Source organism: Nyctereutes procyonoides, unplaced genomic scaffold (assembly GCF_905146905.1).
Source record: "Nyctereutes procyonoides isolate TBG_1078 unplaced genomic scaffold, NYPRO_anot_genome, whole genome shotgun sequence".
Lineage (NCBI taxonomy): Eukaryota > Metazoa > Chordata > Mammalia > Carnivora > Canidae > Nyctereutes > Nyctereutes procyonoides.
The window spans coordinates 12291381-12313938 of record NW_026575036.1 but is presented as its reverse complement, the minus strand read 5'-3'; the positions used below and the strand labels follow the sequence as shown (position 1 = coordinate 12313938).

The 22558-nt window shown below is 40.0% G+C and overlaps 1 protein-coding gene across 3 annotated transcripts in view; it reads right to left on the bottom strand.

Annotated features, from left to right (window-relative positions):
• The window catches only part of KLHL42 (kelch like family member 42), a 151726-nt gene that overhangs the window by 99958 nt on the left and 29210 nt on the right, over positions 1–22558 (bottom strand). Inside the window, exon 4 of one of the 3 annotated variants that reach the window (XR_008663557.1) lies at positions 22411–22511. The exons of 1 other annotated variant lie outside the window; for it this stretch is intronic. The gene's annotated coding sequence lies outside the window, so the exon portion shown is untranslated. Of the gene's footprint in view, positions 1–22282; positions 22512–22558 lie in introns of those variants that run through there. One more of the 3 variants, XR_008663558.1, reaches the window with a different exon arrangement.

Here is a 22558-nt window from a genome sequence, read left to right as displayed (position 1 = left end):
CCTATAGCTTTTGTTTCAAGAATGAATTTATGGCTTGTTTCATCTTCTTTCTTTCATCATGTTTAGAAATCAGTACTACTGTGTTCATATTCCACTGGTTTGAAAAAGCTTTCAATAAGAATGAGAAATATTCTTGCGACACAAGTTTTCAACACAATACAGTTGCTTATTGCATCTTGCACAAAAAGATCTGTCTAGACTTGTAGACTGTGCATGAGATTGTCTTTTCCTTTCAATTGAAAAATTGAGTCATTGCTCTTGATCTTGAGACAGAATTGATTCAGATTTCAACTATTTTAAATAATAACATACTACTCTAAGTAAATGTGATGATTTGGTACTTTAAAATAGTACATACAACAGACTATTAAATACTGAAAACTGATATGTAATCCCTAGTAGAAAATTCAAATAATTGTATACATTGGTTTTCAGTTTATCAAAAAAATATTTGAACCATTCCTGTTGAGTCATAATATAATAATTTTCAACAGCTAATTTATAAATGTCATCTTGTATCATATACAAATATCTGATATAATCAGAAATTCTCAGAATATACAAATTGCAGAAAGAAATGTATGTTTACTACCTGATCATAATGAGAGAAAGCAGTAATTCAAAAGTCTTGTAACCACAGTAGGAGTACAGAGAGGTGGTTTTGCCAGTGATCACTTAACACTAATTTTCCAACACCTCACTAAAAGCCTTCATCTAAAGAAGTCTGAGATCCACTTCCTGAAAATCACCAAATAGGTGTTGAGGTCACACACCAGAAAGAAATTAGCTTAAAAACCAGTGATATCAGCAGACACATGAAAAGATGCTCAACATCACTATTTATCAGAGAAATTCAAATCAAAATCACAATGAGATATCACTCTACACCTGTCAGAATAGCTAAAATCTAAAAAATAACAAGTGTTGGCAAGAATGTGGAGAAAAAGGAATCTTCCCGCACTGCTGGTGGGAACATAAATTGGTACAGCCACTGTGGAAAACAATATAGAGGTTCCTCAAAAAACTAAAAGTGAAATACCAAGTGGCCCCGTAATTCCACCACCAGGAATTTACCCAAAGAAAATGAAAACGCTAATTTGAAAAGATATATGCATCCCTATGTTTATTGCAGAATTATTTATAATAGCCAAAATATGGAAGCAACCTGTGTCCCTCAATAGATGAATGGATTAAAAAAAAAAAGATGTGGTATGGAGAGAAAACAGAATATTAGTCAGCCATAAAAAAGACTGGAATCTTGCCATTTGTAGCAACATGGTTGGACCTGGAAAGCATTATGCTTATGCTAAGCAAAATAACACATACGGAGGAAGACAAATACCATATGAGTTCACATATATGTGGAATCTAAAACATAAAGCAAATTAATAAACAAAAAGCAGAAACAGACTCATAAATAATGAGAACCTGATGGTTGCCACAGGGAATGGGGTGGAGGATGGGTGGAATGTGTGAAGAGGAGTAGGAGATACAGGCTTCCAGTAATGGAATGAATAAATCATGGGGATGGGAGGTATAGCATAGGGAATATAGTCAATGGTACTGTAATAGCACTGCACGGTGACAGATGGTAGATACGCTTGTGGTGAGCATATACATAAGGTACATAATAGACTTCTCAAATCACTGTTTTATATACCTGAAACTAATGTAATATTGTATGTCAACTACGCACATGAACATGCCCTCACTTCCAGGCTGTCTCTGTGCTTCCTGTTTTATATATTTAGGCTTTGGAGCACCACAGTTGAACTTCTCCTCGAGGAGGTACAGAAAGTGGAAGATACTTCCTTATAGCCCTCTCCAGGTTAAACACCCCCTCTAGCCTAAGGAGCTGTACCACTGCATAGAGTTCACCTCTGGGAACTGACTGGCCTGAAAGACAAAACGGAGCTTCCCAAACTGGTTCTGATTTCCCTAAGGTCAAAAGGGTGGCAAAAATTTGCAACAACATGGATGGATCTGAAGAATATAATGCTAAGTAAAATAACTCAGCCAAAGAAAAGACAAATACCATATGACTTCACTCATATGTGGAATTTTAAGAAAACAAATGAACAACATAAAAGAAACAAACAAAAAAACCCAGATTTCTACATATAGAGAACAAACTTGTGGCTGTCAGAGATGAGGGGAATGGGGGATGGATGAAATAGGTGAGCTTTGAGTGATGTATAGAATTGTTGAATCATATTGTACACCTGAAACTAATATAACATTGTATGTTAATTATATTCATTTTAAAAATGAGTTTTTAAAAGGATGGCAAAAAATTATAATTAATTTTTGAAAAGGTAATTTTGCCCAACAGACAAATCCATAAGAAACATTTCCATCCATGGTGTATTTTAATGCAGCACCCAGATACTCTCTGGGTATCATCGAGTTTGTTGTTCATTATACATACAGTCACATATTTGAGTCTGAAATAAACACAGCTCAGTGAGATATTTTATTCTGTTTCATCATGCAATTCCAATTCTAGAAACAACCATCAGAGCATTTTATTAGAATCTTCCAAAGGGGATATGTGAATAAAAGGAGTGGGAGGGAGACCTTTAACCAGGGGGTTGGTCAAAAAGTGCTCAGAGGAACTGTAGACCCCTGATGATGTAATCTTATCTAAAGCTGAGTCAAATTCAGGGTCAAAAAATTATCCTGCTTTTAATTCTCTGGGAAGAAAGAGAATCCAAACACAAAACATTAGGCAAGCATTCAATTATCCAATAGGTACTAGTGGGTATATGTCACCAGATACCAAAGAATCTCTTTAGACCCCATGGGGGGATGCAGGGGACACTACATTACCCACATTCCCTTTCAGAGTAGACATCAGAGTTACAGGAAGAAGACTTTGAGTTCTCCATATCAAATAAGGGGCATAGACCCTAACTTCAATTCCAGCCCCAGCAACATGTATAACTCACACAGCGAGGCCCCCACTCAATGACAAAAAAAAAAAAAAAAAATAGATTCCACCAACTCTGATTTTCTTTTTCTTTCTTTCTTTCTTTCTTTCTTTCTTTCTTTCTTTCTTTCTTTCTTTCTTTCTTTCTTTCTTTCTTTTGGCTGTTGTTGTTGTTGCTAATCAGGCTTCTTAAGGAACAATCAAAGCAAACTGAAAACTGGGTGGCCAGGAGACATCTGAACTGCTTGCTCCTACTTCTCCACTGGTGCCTTTTTGACAGCTTGCAAGGCTGTGGCCCAAATGTTGCATTTCATCAACATCACTCCTTCCAGACCGGGCAGAAGTGTTTCTTCGTCTGGGGATTCTCAGGATGCCAGTCTCGGCCAAATGGGAGCAGCTTTCCTTCTAGACCACAGTCTTGTGGCCCACCTTGGAGGCTGAAATAAACTTACTGTACTCAGCCTCCCGACCTCACCCAAGGCCCACTAATAACATCTGCTTTATAGCCGACGTTCCTGCAACCTGCTCTCCCCTTGGCTCTCCTGCCCTCTCGGAGAGGATGTGCTCTACTATGCGGCAGGTCTGGTGGAAAGTTGACGGTCTCCAAGCCAAGAGCGAAACCAGCCAGCACTGGATAAATGACTTGAAGTGCTTTCTCAAGGGACCCTTTCCAGGTACAGGGGCCCTTCTTAACCAGATTTGGCCTGTGCTGGCAGACAGCCTTGTTCAGGAACACATTAAAAATCAAAATACAGACACCGTTTGGAAAGCATAGAAAGCTTGACTCTAACATCTTATGTATTAAAACATTGTTACATAAAAATGACCGCAAAGCTCCAAATTCATACTTTCCTACCTTGTAAGACCAGTTGCCACCAGGAATAAACCCGTGAAAGTGTGAGGCTGACTGCAGAGCCTCAAGAGGCCTGGGGACAAGGCTGGAACCACAGTCCAAGCCTTGGGGGCAAGATCAATACCCTGGCCCTTGAAGGCAGCCCAGTCTGAAGCGAAATGGGTGAGCCTGTGCTCTCATCTCACCACCCGGGTCTGGGGGCAAACACCCCACCCAAGCCAGGGTGCCACTGCCTCTTCCGAGGCCCCCTTTCATCTACCCCATGAAGCCCCAGACAAATTGGCACAGCTCACAGTTTTTAATGAAGCGCGGGCTCCAGGCTGGAGCCAAAGGGGCATTACACACTCAGAATGAGGCTCTTTCATACCCTCTTAGATGGTGATATAGGAGGCCAGGCTTCTGGTATTACTTTCTGCTGAAGAACTCAAGCCTTGTCATGTAGCTCATTTCATTTTTCCTTGTCAGCTCTCCACGATGTCCAGAATGGATCATTTCCTCTTTGTTTTTGAAGCACATCTAAGGCAGGGCCTTGAATAATTGAGGCGGCTGGCCAATACTGGGACTACAATACAAATCTCCTGAGTACCAACTGTCATAGGACATTTGTGGAGGGCTTACAACAGGTGGAGCAAAGCTAAGCTTTACATGCATTTTGCTTCATTCACTCATGATTAATACCCCATGGGAAACCCACCATTTTCCCCCTTTTTTAGAGATGAGGAGCCTCAAGGATAAAGAATTTAAGGTTATATATTGAGTCTCATTTTGTCCCTCCTTAGGAAACATACTGCCTCTTACATTCATTCAAGGGTGAATGAATAAGGTGTGAGGTGCTTGGTTCGTCACTTGGAAGATGAATTATTTTTAAGTCAGTTGAACCTTGCTTAAATTCTGACTCTACTAATCCTTAGCTGTGTGATCCTGAGAAATCAGAATTTCTTTGTTTATAAAATGGGCCAGAGACCAGGGCCTCTGCACTGAAAAATCAAAACAATGGAATACAACTTTTAAATGGTACCACCGAGAATTGTGTAATTTGATGCTCTTCTCAAGACTTCAGCAATTCCACACTGTTTATAAATTGTTTGCCTTTTTTCTTCCAGAGGGAGCATGGTACCATGAAAAGAGGCACTGTGGAGTTGATTATTCTGAGGTTTGAGTCACGATTCTTCCACAACCTGGCTGTGTGACCTTGAGCAAGTCACGAGCCCTGTGTCTTCATTTCCCAAATGTGTTGGGAATTGGGAATGAACATGTTCATCTAAATATCTGTTGTTAATATTTTGTTATGTGGTATTCTATTCTGTGTATGTGATAGCTTACCAATTAATTTCTTACATTTGGATATTTACGTATTTTCAATGTTGTATAATTGTGCATATATTTTTATATTATTAAAACTGTATCTTCATGGTGAATTCATAGACATGAGATGTTCTGTGTCAAAGGACAAATGCATAGGCAGTTCTATTAAAGATTGCCAAATTCCTTTACATAGTGGTTATGCCATTCTATGCAGCTTTGTAAAAGAATACGGGAGTCCAAAAATACAAAAATACTAATTCAAAGGGACACATCCACCCCAATGTTGATAGCTGCATTATCTACAATAGCCAGATTATGAAAATAGCCCAATTGTCCATTTACTGATAAATAGATAAAGATGTGGTATATTTATATATATGCAATGAATATTTCTCAGCCATAAAAAAGAATTAAATCTTGCCATTTGCAATGACATGGATGGAACTAGAGTATAATGATAAGTATATAAGTTGGAGAAAGACAAATACCATATAATTTCACTGTTATACAGAATTTAATAAATAATCAAATGAGCAAAGGCGGGGGAGAGAAAGGTAAACCAACAAACAGACTCTTAGCTGTAGAGAACAAACTGATGGTTACCAGAGGGGATGGAGTATGGTTTTAGTAGGTAATAGGCTAAAGGAGTACACTTGTGATGAGCACTGGTCATATGTAAGTGTTTAATCACTATATTGTACACCTGAACCTAATATTACACTGTATGTTAACTAACTGGAGTTTTTTTTTAAGATTTTATTTATTTATGATAGAGAGAGAGAGAGAGAGAGAGAGAGAGAGAGAGAGAGGCAGAGACACAGGCAGAGTGAGAGACAGGCTCCATGCCGGGAGCCCCACGCGGGACTCAATCCCGGGATAGCGCCCGGGCCAAAGGCAGGCGCCAAACCGCTGAGCCACCCAGGGATCCCCACTAACTGGAGTTTAAATAAAAGCTTTAAAAAAAGAAAAAAAATAACCATAAATAGGAATTATATATTCCACTATAAATAGTCTATGACATAATAAAGATGCTAATGAGTCCATATTTTTTAAAAAATATTTTGTTGTGTGGAAGTGGAGTATCAAAACAAAATCTAAAATGTAGGAATGGCTGTGGAACAGAGCAGTGGGTGGAAACTGGAACAACTGTAAGAATTAGGTAGTAACAGGAAGTTTAGCAATACTGTCACCTGTAGCTACAGGGAAAGGGGCAAACAAACATATACAATGCAAAGGGTGATCCAGCTGATGACAGCCCCAGTCAGAGTATCAAAGTAGTACCTGGCTTCTTCTTGCTACTTATAGGAGGTAAGGCTGTTATATGAAAGAATATAAAGCTGAACACACTGGGAAACCATTAAAAATAATGAATTTCAACATCCTCAGGCCTTCCAGATGACAAACAATAGTAAATTTGAAAAAGAGCTTTCGAGCCAAGATGAAATGCAGAACACTTCCAGGAAAACATTGTGCCCCAGAGTACTGGTCATTCAGACTAAAGGCTCCATAAAGATTTTAAGAGTATCACTCATAGATTCATGGGATATTGATCACAGGACTTTTAAGATGCTTAGGACTTTTAAGATTGTCCCTCACTAGAAACTTAAAGCAATGAAGGGTGTCTCTCAGAGAGATTTATGGGTTTTTACTTAATGAAGTAAATTGCAACAGCATTCACAAAGGTCCCACAAACTTTTTTAAAGAATAATTTCAGGGCACCTGGGTGGCTCAGTGGTTGAGCCTTTGGCTCAAGTCGTGATCCTGGGGTCCTGGGATTGGGTCCTCCCCATAGGGAGCCTGCTTCTCCCTCTGCCTATGTCTCTGCCTCTGTGTGTCTCTCAGGAATAAATAAATAAAATCTTTAAAAAAAAATAAAGAATGATTTCAGCCTTGACTGAAAAGAGAACATAGAGAAGAGGACAAAGGGAAAAGAGGTCATCAGGCCCCAAAATCTCTACTAACAAGAAGCAGTTGAGAAAAACACTCAGGAACAAACATATGCTAATTCTCATGAAAAAAAAGGAGGACTGAAGGTATAAAACCAAGAGTCCAGAAGACAGAGCCAAGAGTAATGTAGAGTAACTCCTCGACAGGAGTAGGACTGAATCCTAATCAAGGAACCTCCACCTTTGCCAGCCGGATTTCAGAACTGCTAGAGACTCCTATGTGCCTCTCACTTTCCCCATTTTTGAGTAGAAATATCTAGAGTGATTATCCTATGCCTCTCTAAACATTGCATGTTGAGAGTGTGGAGCAGATAGTTCACAGGTCTTTAAAGACAGAAGAACAGCACTCAAGGAACTGTGCATAGGAAACTATACCTGGCAAGTTTCATCTGCACCTAGACCTGATTTAGATGACAAGACTCTAGACTTCGAGCTAATGCTTTGATAGGATGAGACTTTGAGGGACTTTAAGAGCAGAATGAGCACATTTTGCATGTGGAAAGGAGTTAATCATTAGGACCCAGAGGATGGACTGTGGTAACCACACTCCAAGATGGCACTGTATCATTCTTGCTCAAGGATAATAATCTTCTATCTTGTACCAGAATGTGTCTGTGTGACCAATTGACTATAGATGTGGAATTATATCACTACTGAGATTAGGTTATAAAGGACACTGTGGCCTCTGTCTTGTTCTGTCTCTCTGGATCACTCACTCTGGGGAAAGCCAACTGCCATGATGTGAGCAGCACCATGGAAAAGCCCATGTGGTAAAAATCTGAAGCCTCCAAACAACAGTCCTGTGACAAAGCTTAGAAATGGATCCTTCAACCCAGTCAAGTTTTTAGACAGCTGGAGCTCTAGTCGACATCTTGAAGGAAACCTCACAAGAGGTTCTGAGTCAATATTGCCCAGCTAAGTTGCTCCTGGATTCCTGAATCTCATAAAGTGTATGAATAAAAAATGTTTATTGTTTTAAGTTGCTAAGCTTTGCAGTAATTTTTAATGCAGTAATAGATAACAAATATAGATAACCAATACAGAAGAACTTCTTCAAAGTGTTGCATTAACAGGGTCAAACACAAATGTCTGTGTGGTCAGAAAGATGCATTTTACTAAAAGACATGGAACATAATCATTAAGACCCATTTGCTACATGTCATCTATGTCCATAAAGGACATGAACATACAGAGTCATGAACATCTAGAGGTAAGATGCCACCTCTGAAGAAAAGAGCACAGGCCCACACCCCATTAGTCTTCAAGTCCTTTGCTCTTACTGATGTGCCAAAATGTCTAATGAATAAACTCCTATTGATAGACATTGGTGTCAGATGAACTCTACAACTGGAAAACATGCTAGTGTTTATTATTTTGCATGCTCCCCATCTGGGAGTAGAGGGGAGACTGGATTTTAATCCACTTAAAAGAACCCACAAAGATGTAGGAGTAAGTGAAAGCAGGAGGTGGGTGTTCTGATTGCCAAAGCTTAAACTCTGGATCCCCAACCTCAGGAAAGGATTTTCAAACCCAATGTGACAGACAGTCAGGGTGGAGCCTGGGAGAGGAGAGACAGGGGGCTGGAAGAGCCTAAAAAGAGTAAATCCTCTGAACCAAAGTTTCCATTCTGTTGAGGATAACTGAGGCATCTCCCTAGTGCCTGATGTGACAAAACAAGCTGTAACTGACTGTAACTAAATAAAGCAACAGGAAAGGGAGGACATTCTTGTCAGCAATCCCCAGTTTCAGCGGGATGTTTTGACTACAGAGTGAGTAGCACTCGTCACTGAGAATCTACAGGAACAAATCTTCTTCCCGGTCAAAATGCATCTCCTTGGGTTCTTTTATTTTAGAAAAACTTCATCTCCTGCCCCATCCTGACCACATTAGAACCTAGGATTTGGGGACCAAATTTGTTTTTGATCCTATCCATGGAGCAGTTTAGAGGTCTTTCTTTTTCATTACTTTCTTTCTCTCTTTCTTTTTAATGTGAATTTAGTGCCAGTAAGAGGAGCCAGATGGAAACTAAAGCTCTCTGTTTATGACTGAACAGGTACACCACAAACAGCAGTGTAAATGTTCCAGCCCACTGCCTCCCACACACCCAGACTGCCCCAAACCCCACCTGGAAGGACCAGCTTCTAGCAGGGAGATGATGGTTCCATTTCTATGCTTATTGAGCCTGGTAATATTTGTTTAAGAACAACATTTGAATAGAGGCCCCTCAGAAAACTCACATTTCCATATTTACTGGGGGATTTGTTTATTACAAATGAGGTTAAGAAACCATTCTGTATACTTGCTAAGTGAAAATAAGCAGACTACAAAAGAGCAGGCCAGGAATCATAGTATTAATAACCACTTGTTAGCATTTACTATACAATAGGACCTATGCACATAGGTCTATATAGATGTACATATGGGTCTATATAGGTCCATATCAATGTAGTTTCCTATGTACATAGGTCTATATAGATGAGTATATGTGAGATGAGCTTATAATGCCCGTTTTACAGATGAGAGACTCAGGGGCAAAAAAGGTGAAGTAACCAGTCCAATCAAGATGACTACCTCTGGGGTGAAAGGTAGAGATGCAATAGAAGGTATCATTTTACATTTAAAATTTGATGTATTTTAAGTAACTATAATTCATTTTTTTAAGTCTTTGCTTAAACTCACAGGGCTGTAAGTGGCCCAAGCAAAATCCAGAACTGGTTTATTGGGCTCCCCAGCACAGAGACTCTTCATCACTCTATGCCATTTTGTTGGAAAAGGGAAGCTGTAGACATTGACTGGCATATACGTGTAGTTACCTCTGGGAAGAAGGGAAAGGATAGAGGGACCACCTCAACTGTTGTCCAAAAGGAACACTTTTGAGAGTGAAGGAGGTGCTAATGGGGCCAGGACTGTCCTGGGTGCTCTAGGATATATGCCCTAACTGTGGGCGACTCTCCTTATTACCCAATGTGTACACCAAACGTTCTGCCTCAAGCATGTACCATGTTAATAAGAAGGACAGCATTGTGGACCATTTTCTTTTTTAGACCAAGACACTTTTAGTTATAAGTCTTGCGGATATGCATTCTTTTCATTCAAATCATAAATCAAAATTCACATAACTTAAATTATTCACCACCACAATCATTGAGTGTTGACAGCCATGAATGTGGCAATCGTTACTGAAATGCCGACGTTTAATAAAAGTGCTCGGAAACCACTGTGGAGGTCACCCCTCCCCAGTGGCAGGGTAGCAACCCTGGCATCACGGCTTTTACTGTACAGGTGGCAAACCCAGAGGCGATGGACACCTCCCCAGAGGTTACTCTGCAAGTTAGTCAGCCACTGCTCCACCTATCACCAACTTCCGCTGTTCCTCCAAGCTCAAAGACCACTTCCAGTTCTCTGCGGCTATTCATAACTTTCTCCAAAAAATAAAAGCCAGCTTCGGAAGAACATATGTGTTACCTTGGCCACATCATGCACCAATACACAAACACCATTTACATCTAGGCAAGACTATCAGTAAATAATGTAACTTGACTCAAAAGAGAACACGAACATTGCTCAGTAGGGGCAGGCTCGTCTGGACCAATTCAGATGACTAAGGAACCTCAGGAAGTGGCACCGTGAATCAGAAAGCGACCTCCTTTCCTCTGACTCAATGCTGAGCTCATGAACCTAAGTGGCGTCCGGGATAGTGCTCCTGGAGGGGCTGAACTCCTCACAAACATACAAAAACTAAGTAAAAATTTACAACCTTTGCCACTGCTCCCTAAACGAGGCTCTGTGATCACATTGTACTAATTGCTTTACATATTTTAATCCCCTACCTGTAGATGTCCTGTATCATTATCCCATTTCAAAAATGAAGAAACTGAGGCTCAGAGAGCTTGCCAAAGCCCTCCAACCGAGTTGATGTATTGCCAGTGCTCTTTCTATCATATTACACTGCCTCCCAATAAGAAGCAACAAGAAAAGAATTTAAATGGTATAAAACATCCTGCGGGCCTCCTACTCCTAATTTTTACCATGATCAGTCGGTGCGATATCGATAAGCTCTAGCAATAGTAATAGCTTTTAAATACTTCTTTCATTTCTTCCGTTCTATTCACAAATTTGGGAAAGCACTACATAATTTTGAGCACAACCATGGCAATTAGAGTATTATCTATTTTTCTCCCGTACACAGAGAGGTCTAACACATATTAGTGAATTCTTAAGGGAATAAGCAGCATACTTTTCCAGGAGGTGTATTAACTCTAGTCTCAAGGGCAGTGCGTGAGTAGCCCACATTGCTTTGGATCCACTGACCTCACAGAGGAATGACAGAACCTCAGGTGACCACACATGGCTCCTGTGGTTACATAGGCTGGGATTCGTCTGGCTAACCCGTCAAAAAGTGGTTTGGAGCCTCTCAACGTCAGCAAAATGCTTGCAATCCAGATTTTTGCCACTGGGTGGATGGTAGTGCTTTGTATACAAATGGTTTTGCTGAATAACTGGTAAGCTTTCCCTAGGAACTGATAAACATTGAAGTTTATAAAGTCCGTTATACCAGCTTTAATTAGACTATGAGCTGCACTGGAAAATGAGATTTCATGATTTAAAAGGGGTATGAGAAAAATAAAACTATACGGAATTTTTAAAGTCTCATTTATAACACCAATTCCCACTTAATTATGCTATCTTATACAAAAAATCTTTCTTAAGTAGGCATAAAAGCAAATCCGATTTTGAACAAAGAGAAACCTTTTTTTTTTCAAATTGCTGTAATTTGGTGTCTTTCTCACTAAAATGCAATTATTGCTAAATCTAATCTTGGCTTTACTTTTTCGATTTTTAAGAGGGAAACTCTAACCAACTTGGCCCCCCTTTTTTTCAATGTGGAGTTTCCCTTGTCAAAAAGGTCTCAGACTGTAAATGTGACTGAGGTTAGAAGTCACTGCTGCTTCTCACGCTGAGGCTAATCCACATCCTGCCAACTCCAGAAAGATCTTACTTCCCAGTCCCTCCTCAGTCTTAGGTGGTCACTCTGTGGCAGAAGGCTGCTTTAAAGAAGACACAGGTGGCTTTTTTTTAAATTCTGTTTCTCTGTGACTATCCCTGTGACTGTCCTTTATCCATCATGAAAAATGTCTTTCTTCAAGAAACTCCTTTCCTTTCTAATTTCTAGACTTTGAATTCTAGAACCAGCATAAAACTATAAGAAAGATAGTAATAAACATGAGTAATGCTGACACTTGGCTTAAAATATGCCAGGCACTACAATAAGCATTTTATAGATCTTAACTCATTTTAAGCTATGACATAGCAAGTATTAAAGCTTATCTATAAAACATCCCTAAATAGCTTCATACCTCCTTTTTAAATGTTTTTTTTTGCCAAACATTTATGAATGATGCTATTTTTAAAGAGGTAGTTTATATATTCATAACATATCTTATACATTCATACACATAAATACTTCATCATATAGACACACCTCTTCTCACCTCTTCCTGGTATCTTACTTTCCCAGGTAATTTGTGGCTCTCTGAAAGGTAATTCTTCCCTTTTAGCGCCATCTATCATTCCTCCACTATTCCTTTCTACTTGAGAGCATGGGTCTGTGACCTGCAGCATCTGTATCAACTAGGATCTTATTAGAAAAGCAGAATCCAAGTTCCATCTCAAACTACTGACTCAGAATCTGCATTCTAACAAGATGCCTGGGTGAATTAGATGCACATTAATGTTTGAGAAGGGCTACCCTTGGCAATACATCCAATGAGGAAGATGATCACACGATTAAGGAGTTAGGTATTAGGAGTGATGCAAGATTGCAAGGACACAGGGTTGCAAGGACAGAAGAAGTTGACAAGTGACAATGGAGTGCCAATTTGGCAGTCAAGTAGGGCCACTGATGAAATGTGCCTAGTACATTAAGACGAATCACACTTATCTATAGTGAGTAGTAAGAAGTAGAGGTAGGACTTTTTTTTTTTTTTTTTTTTTTGGTCTTGGGGGTAAAGTAAATTTCCTTGTCCCAATGCAAAGGAAAGAATAACACTAATAATAGAAAACAAGAATTATTTTTCTCAAACATCTGATTCTATGGGCAAAATAGTACACGTCAGCAATTTACCTCTTTCCAAAGATACCTATCCAATGTTATTCCATTGTCTCCCCTTTCAGATTAACCCATAACTAAATGAAGCAGGAACTATTCATAAATGGTCACATATCATGAATAGCATTTGTTCCTGTGAACATCTCCTGCTTGTTCTCGAATGCTTGAATTTGGAAATGTGGGAAATGTGAACTATAAGCATGGAAACTGTGGAGCTCCTCAAGTACGTGGGCACTGTCTCATCAGCAACATCAGCAGACTGCTTTAATATTTGAGATACTTAGTTAAAACCAAGGAGTACTAAAACGCATTCTTTAGATGCCAAGAAGCAATGTGTGTTTTTAGTAGCTGTGGAAGTATGTGCTTGTGAAATTAAGACTCCAAGAAGGAGGTGATTTGCAAGAGGTTACAGCTGCTGTCACCCTAGCTCCCACTGCCCTCTCTCCCAAACTGCTGCTGAGTTGGGGCTGACAGCTCTGAACTGCAGCAGACACAAGAAAATTCATGGGTAGTAAGGGTGAGCGAGAAGGGGTGAAGTGTAAGGGGATTGTGCAACTCTTTCCAGCCCTTCCTTTACAGTAGGGCCAGAAGCCTGGGGGGGGGGGTGTCTCAAATCCTTGTTGAGATAACATCTCTCTGGAACCCATTTGATGTACATCTTAAAAAGTTAATGACAGGAATTAGAGTTAATATAGGGTTTTGTTTTTGTTTTTGTTTTTGTTTGATGTTCTCAAATCTTGTTAAAGGAAGGAGAAGAAAATAAGAGGATGAGAGGCATCTGCAGTAAAAAGCTTTTGCCGTCTTCTGGACTCTGTGAGGGAGAAGAGATGGTGTTTACATTAAGCTTGCATTGTTATGATTTTCTTTGTAAGACTGTTTTTAAACTCAAGTCCTCAAGGTCTCTACCAAAAGCTCTTCACTTTTGAAGGAGCAACCCACCTTCCAACTAACAAGCCTTTGTCTATTCCTCTTGCCAGGCTGATTCTCAGATCCCATCTGCTCCAAGTTCCCCAGAAATGGGAGGTGTCTACACACCATGGTTAGTGAAACCTTATCTCCACCTTTTTATCACCAAAACTGCTGAGCAGGACCAAGGATTGTCGATGGAGACAGTATTGCCCCACAGAGGACATTTTGGAAACTGGCAGGGTGTTTAAGCCACTCTCATCCCTACGCTTAGTGCATACTAGTTCCAACATTAGATATTTCGCAATAAATGGAACGGTCTTATACAACTAATTGTCCAGCATCCTATGAAACTTTTCTGCGATCCAAAGACATTCGCAGGGGAAAATCCTGTGTATAATTTTCTTACCTAGAATCTAAATTTATTTTACAGGTAGGCATCACTACTTTTTGCATAATAATTCAGTTATACAATGAACTTTTCAGGAATACATCTACTGTGTAAATCAAGAGAAGACTGTCCTTTCTCTCCAATCAAAATTTTGCCCAGAGTTATTTATGGTTATGGAAATTAAGGTCCCCACTACAAAGGCCGTCACAGGTTTCTGGGTCACTGGTACCACACCCTTTAACAATCTGCATTTGCAGCTGCCTCATGGGTAGTGATTCTTAGTAGGTAGAATTTTCTGACTGCTTCACTGTCTCTTTTAGTGGAATTGTGCCCCAACACTTACATATTGATAAACGTTAATTATAAATAATTTTCCTTTCGTCTTTCTCTTACCAATAGGGCATCATATTGATTTTTAATGAAGTCTGTGGGGGGCTATATTCTTTATAAACTGCATCTCAGAGTAGTAAAGGCAATATTACAAAATACAGTGCAAAAGAAGTGCTGAGTCTAATAGAGTTGAGGCCACTGGTACAGGCAATTTCTACAGAACCTAGGATCCAAAGGAGAGCAAAAGACCAAGCAAATGTCCAGCAGAAACTCTAGAACAAAGATTTAAAAAGGAGGATGTGCCTCTGTTCTGTGGACAGAAGGCCCTTGACTTCTCAATCCCCTTCAATGCCCTCTCCTCCTGCCTGCCCCTTAATTAAATGTAGGGTGTCCCCAGTATTCTCTCATTCTGATACTCAGCTTTGAAAGATATATCCATTCATAAAGATTCACCTGCCATTTCTATGCAACTGGTTCCAAGTCTACACTCCAGGTCTGACAGATCTGAGCACTGAATACAGACTTCCATTTCTTTTTTTGGATGAGCCACATCTGTTCTGTTATATCCCAGGTACATGCAGCGAATCACATTCATCATCTTTCCCCCAAAATTTGGTCTCCCTTTAGCATTCCCACTATTGCTAACAACATCCTTATCCTCCCAGTCACCCAGAGTCACAACTTCAGATAAGAATGTCAAAATGATCTTTAACAACTTTTCAACCCGACATGTACCTTAACTAATTATCAAGGCCTGTCAAGTCTACCCAAACATCTCTCTGAAGTCTTTCTCAGTGATGTGCTGGTAAAATGACTTCGAAAAGAAATGAGAATTTTTTAAAGCCCTAATTTGTAGGGTTTGCCAATTTCCATGATGCAAATCTTCCCACTATAGTCAATTTAAAACTACTAAAAGTTTAACATCTGGATCATAAAATGTTTGAAAATTTCACAATAAGCTCTTGACAGCCAGTGCTCTTTTCTATTTCTACTGCTGCCAGCCTAGTTCAGTCACTTGTCATGTGTTTTCTGAAGTATTTAGAAGCTAATATTTAGTCTGCCTATCCCTTGCTCCAATTACATCTGTAATTGAAATTCTTTCATATTTCCTTTTTACATATAAAATAAATGCCAAGGGACACTTGGGTGGCTCAGAGGTTGAGCATCTGCCTTCCACTCAGGGCATGATCCTGGGTCCAGAGATCAAGTCCCGCATCAGGCTCCTTGTGGGCTGCCTATATCTCTGCCTCTCTCTATGTGTATCTCATGAATAAATGAATAAAATATTTTTAAAAATACAAAATAAAATAAAATAAATGCCAAGAACCCTAGCCTTGTGTGCAAAGCCTTCCATAGTATGGCCCTAGTCTACATTTTTCATCTCATCTCCACTATGCCCCTCATCCACCACCTACACAATCACTGCTGCACAGCTCTCATGCTCCAGCCCCCTAGGGACACTCAGCAGTCTCTAAAATACAAAGCACAGTGCAGTGCAGTTTATCAAACTTTTACTAAATGCCTACTACGTATCTAATACTGTGCTAAACTGAATAAGATATGCCTTCCAGGAGCAAAGAATCCCATGTACTTCAACTCTCTTGTGGTTATGTTTGTTCTGTTACATTCGTCAGAAACTCCTATCTCTGTCTTTATTCATCCAAGGAAATAGTACTGAGTATGTATTAAGTGCAAGACTATGCTATATTCTGGAAATACAAAAATGAAAGAGACACAATCTCTACTTTCTAAGTCAGATAATAGTAGGTGATATAGGTGTCATGGAGAGATAGCAACTCTCATGGAGAGATAGAACACTGTTGGATTCAAGGAAGAATTTGCTGAGAAGATAATGCTGGAACTGAGAATGAGTGAAGGAAATGTGGTTCAAGAAAGAGGCAAACATCAAATTGTGAAGGGCTCAGTATACCACATTTCCCAGCTGAAACTCCTTATACATATAGAATCTATCTGGCCCAAGCAGAGAAATGACAATGAGGATACAAATGTCTTTCATGGAATCCAATGAAAAACTGAACAGCCAGGGCTTAGGAAGGGCTGGAACTTACTTCCAGGAACTCAGTTGCAGATGGAATATTACTCAGCCATTAGAAATGACAAATACCCACCATTGCTTCCACGTGGATGGAACTGGAGGGTATTATGCTGAGTGAAGTAAGTCAATCGGAGAAGGACAAACATTATATGTTCTCATTCATTTGGGGAATAGAAATAATAGTGAAAGGGAATAGAAGGGAAGGGAGAAGAAGTGTGTGGGAAATATCAGAAAGGGAGACAGAACATAAAGGCTCCTAACTCTGGGAAACGAACTAGGGGTGGTGGAAGGGGAGGAGGGTGGGGGAATGGGGGTGAATGGGTGACAGGCACTTGACAGGATGAGCACTGGGTGTTATTCTGTATGTTGGTAAATTGAACACCAATAAAAAATAAATTTATTATAAAAAAACAAACACACAAAAAAAAGTTGCAGAAGTTCAGACCTTTATTTCAAAGCCCTGGAATTAATGTGACTCAACTCCCAACAGTCTATTCTTGTGTCTCTTAGTTTAAACGCAAAAGAGAATCAGACTGGCCCAGTTTTGGTCAAGAGTGCATTCCTGGTTCAAGCAGGTATGACTAGAGCCATGCTGGTCATTTTCATATGCCAAGATGCTCAGAGAGCAGAGATCCGAGGCTCAGTGGATATCCTCAAAATGGTCTATGTTAGTCAGACACATAATTACTCAGAACTGAGGGCAGAAATATCATGGCCAATTGAATGCTTTGGGCTGCAAGTAAGACAGACCATGCTACAGTGGCTTAAACAAATGAAACTGGATGGTATTCTGATATACCAAGAAGTCCAGCTATAGGTTTTACTAGTGTGAGTTCAGCAGCTCATCAGTCCTAAGGCTATAATCTCTATGTCTCTTGGGCTCTTGCTCTTGGTCCTGTGCTGCTATAGTTCCAGTTATCACATATACATTTGAGACTTAAAAAGGGGCAAGAGTGATGCCAACTGTGTGCCTTTTCATTTGTTAGGAGAGCACAAAAGATTTCCCAAACCCTCCAAAGAGACTTGTACTTAGTTGTCATTGTCATACACAATTTATATGACCCCTTCTCATAGCAAGAGAGATTGGGAAAGCAGGAAACAATATCACAGTTAGCTTAGATCAACCATGACCTAGAACTAGACACATGAAGATCCCAAACAAAATTGTGGAAGAATCTGAGGTAACCCCCAAAGATCCCCACCTTCTGGTTTTCACACTGTTATGTAATTCCTTCTCCTTCAGTGTGGGCAAGGCTGTGACTTGCTTCTAGCCAATAGAATATGGAAAGTGATGGAATATTGGCTCTGTGATTATACTACATCATACATGATTCTGTCTTGCTAAGACTCTTTCTAGAGACTCTCTCCCCTGAACTAGCTTTGAAGAAATAAGTGGCCATTTTGGGAGACCCACATGCAAGGAGCTGAGGATAGTCTGAGTTGAACCAGTAACAAGACAGGATGTCAGTCCTACAATCATAGGAAATAAATTTTGCTAACAACCTGACTGACCTCAGAAGTGGACTCTTCCCCAGTCAAGTCTCCAGATATTAATGCAGCCCAGATAACACCTTGACACCAGCTCTGTGAGACCCTAAAGAAAGGACCCAATTAAGTTATACCCAGACTTCTGATCCACAGAAACTGTAGGATAATAAATGTGTGTTGTTTTAAATCATTAAGTTTTTGGCAATTTGTTACACAGCAATAGATAATTAACATATCAAGAGAGAATTGGGAATATTTATGGTGGAGGTAACCAACAGCTCTTACAATACCAGTCATGTTTGATTTCATTTCTTTTGTACATAGACCATTTGTTTAACCTTCTTCCATGTTTCATTATCTTCCTTATGCTTAATCTCTAGGCCTGAAACTTAAATAAGAGATCATGAATTCCATCTTCCTTAACATCACTCCCCTTGGAAATCCCTTTATTGACTTTAACACTGCACCATCCTTGTTTCTTTCAACCTCTCCTGTAACCATGGGTGTCACTGAGGTTTACTTCTTGACCCGCTACTCTTCTCTCTAGCTACATTTATCCAGCTCTCTGTTGATAGTCTACTGTTATTCTAAAGTCAAAGTGGCTGAAACTCATTATTTCTTCTCTCTCTGTCCCATAAACCAGCTTTCCTCCCAAGCCCTCCTTCTCTGTTAGTAGCATTGCAGCACTTTTCATCTTTCAGAATAAACATCTTGAAATAACCATTGATTCTCCTGTCACCCCTCATCAAATGCTAAAGATCTTCCCTCGTAATGTCTTCAAAAAGCATCCATATACTCTACTACCTTCTTGTTTCAGGACTTCAGAACCTCTTGTATCACCTCAAAGCTTGCTTGTTGATCTTCCTGCCTCCACTTCTCTGCACTTCAATCAATTGTGTATCACATGCTCAGAGTTTTCATTTATCTTCTAAGAATCCCCTTTATTGTTTATGCCAGTTAATTTTGAGTTTTCTCTTACAGTCAAAAACATCCTGAATTAGACTGAAAGCTTCTGTTAAGAGGTAGCTTTCTATTTAGTTTGTATTCCAGTGGCAGTCATGATTATAATATACAGTTGACCCTTCAATAATGTGGGGTTGATGGCACTGACCTTCCTCCAATTTCATACAGTAAAAAAAAGTATGTCTAACTTTGACTCCCCAAAAACTCAGCTACTAACAGCTTACTGCTGACTGGAAGCCTTACCAATAATGTAACCAGTCAATTAACATATATTCCATATGTTATGCATATTATATAGTATATTCTTATAGTACAGTAGGCTAGAGAAAAGAAATGGCTATTAAAAAATAAGGAAGAATATACATTTACAGGGCTGTACTGTAAAAAAAAAAATCTGTGTATAAGTGGACCCAGACATTTCAAACCCCTGTTGTTCAAGTGTCAACTCTACTTGCAACAAATCCACATGAGTAATTTACCATAGTCAAGGTAGCACAAAATATGCTAGAACTTAAGACACTGACAGCTTGTAATAGTTAAGTATCTAAGAAAAATAAGTCAATTCCTTCCTTGCACAGTAGAATATACTATTTCCTCACCAGTTGTTATGGATTGAACTACATCCCCCAAAAAGCTATGCTGCAGATGGAACCATCAGTATCTCTGACTACAATCTTCTATGATAATGGAGTCACTGTAGATGTAATCAGTTAAAATACTAGAGCAGTCATACTAGAGCAGTATGGGCCCTTAGTCCAACAGAACTGGTGTCATTATGAGAGAGAACGCCATATGAGGATGAATGCAGTTGGAGCATCACAGCTGCAAGCTAAGGAATGCCAAGGATTACAGGCCACAACCAGAGGCTGGAATTGGCATAGAAGGATTCTATCCAGAGGTGCAGAGAAAAACAAGGCCCTGCCGAGACCTTGATTTGAGACTTTTTAGCCTACAGAACTGAGACAAAATTAGTTTTTGTTGTTTTGAGCCGTACAGTTTGCAGTACTTTGTCATAGCAGCCCCAGGATCATGCATATTTTTAAAACTCACATCTAAACACCAATTTTAAAGAGCTTACTCTATTTCAGTGTGACCTAGAGCCCTGTCTGTTCCCCACACCTGCTTATTAAGCCAAAGCCTGCTTTGTCCTTTCCGCTCCCCTAATTCACCAGGCCCTACCTTCCTCCAGGCCTTCAACATGCAGATTAGGTTCTTGCAAAACTTTATTTTTTTGAAGGCCTCCAGGCCTTCAACATGCTATTCCATCTGTTGGGTAACAGAGTGTCTTTTTCTGGCTGGCTCCTTCTCATCCCTCTGCTTCAGTGTCCCTTCCTAAAAAGGTTGATTTCCTTCGTATTATTCACTTTCATTGCATGGTCTTCTTTTACCTTATAGCATTGTTCACAATTTGTACTCCCACCCCCACCCCCAAGAGAGTACCCCCAAGGGACAGTGCTATTCTTTTTGGGACATTACTGAATGTCTGACACCCCGAAGAACAGCTGGCACATACTAGGACACCACATAATTGAGTCCAAGGTCCTGAGATATATGCCCAATGTCAGGTGCCCAGGTATTCACATACCTATACTCTGTGCACTGAAAGATGGCTGTAGATTCCTAATGTGATGGGCACGAATATATCGCAGTAAACCTTTCACAGCTTCTTGCTTTTCTAACCTTTCAAGGGAGTTCTTGGGCCTGGCCATGCGATTACTTTGGTTCTGATAAGGCAATGTGTGGAGTTACTAGAAACATCAGAGGGAAAGACTAATTGAGTCATGTTAGGGTATGGAGTACCTGTTGAAGAAGAGGTAAGAAGCTGGGAAAGAGAAGAGAGACTGGGGAAGTGGGGAGATTAGAAGGGGACAGGTGAGATCAAGACACGGGACTGCCATGTCGTTACTCTGGCAGAGGTGACAATTAAAGACAATGGTCAAAATTTCACAGTTCATTGTATGGTATGCTCTTCTTTCTCACCCCACCTCTAAGAATATCTATATTTTTTAAAGAATATCTATATTAATTTTTTTCATTATTACTCTTATTCACCAAGGATTTTGGTGTCATATTTGTGATTCTTCTGGAAAAGCAACCACATACACAAGAAATCCCAGATTAATCCAACTGCTTTAAAAATCATCCCAATTACAATTTACCCTCTATCTGCTCAGACCTTTCTGCTACCTGAGCCTCAATCCTTTGTCATTATCAGGAAAATGTGTCCCTCCCTCCTCCTCTCTTGCACAACTGGATGAGGGGGCAGAGTATCTTCTCCTGGAGTGGCTCCCTCCACACTAAAACAACTTGAACTAGCAGAAAGACAGCTTGAAAGGCTACTGGACTACAGACCTCCAGCTGATAGGACAAAGATTTCCAGAGCAGGAAAGGAAGCAGGGGGACTCCTGGGTGCCTCAGCAGTTGAGTGTCTGCCTTCTGCTTAGGGCGTGATCCCAGGTCCGGGAATCGAGTCCCACATCGGGCTCCCTAAGGGGAGCCTGCTTCTCCCTCTGCCTATGTCTCTGTCTCTGTGTCTCTCATGAATAAATAAAATCTTTAAAGGAAAAAAAAAAGGAAGCAGGGGCTCAGGGGATATGGTCCAGCCAAGGACCCCAATTGTGAGAGACACTAGTGTTCTCCATATTAAAGTTTTGCAAAGGAATGCCTGGGTGGTTCAGTGGTTTAGTGCCTGCCTTTGGCTCAGGGTGTGATCCTGGAGTCCAGGGATCCAGTCCCACGTTGGGCTCCCTGCATGGAGCCTGCTTCTCCCTCTATGTCTCTGCCTCTCTCTCTGTGTCTCTCATGAATAAATAAATAAAACTTTTTAAAAAATATTTAAAAAATAAAAATAAAAAAATAAAGTTTTGCAAGAACCTAATCTTACAGGCTACAGATGCCTGTAAGGACTTGGGTCTCACTAGGCTCTGCTTCTAACACATTCAACACGTTTTGGGGTTTTAGTGTATTTATGAGTCAAGGACTGCAAGTTGCATACTCCAAAACCTATTTTCCCTTTCTTCCATAGTAATAGATCCTATTGTGTTTTCCACATAGATCCAAATGTGTTTTTGTTTGTTGTATAACAATTTACCACAAATTTAGCAGCTTAAAACAGCCCCCGTTAACCAACTCACAGTTATGTAGGTCAGATTTCTGGTAGTGTCTGGGTTCACTGCTCGGGATGTCACAGGGCTAAAATCGAGGCATCAGCCAGGCTGGGCAAACTCTGGAGGCTCTAGAGAAAAACCCATGTCCAAGCTCAGCATTTTTGTTTTTGTCAGA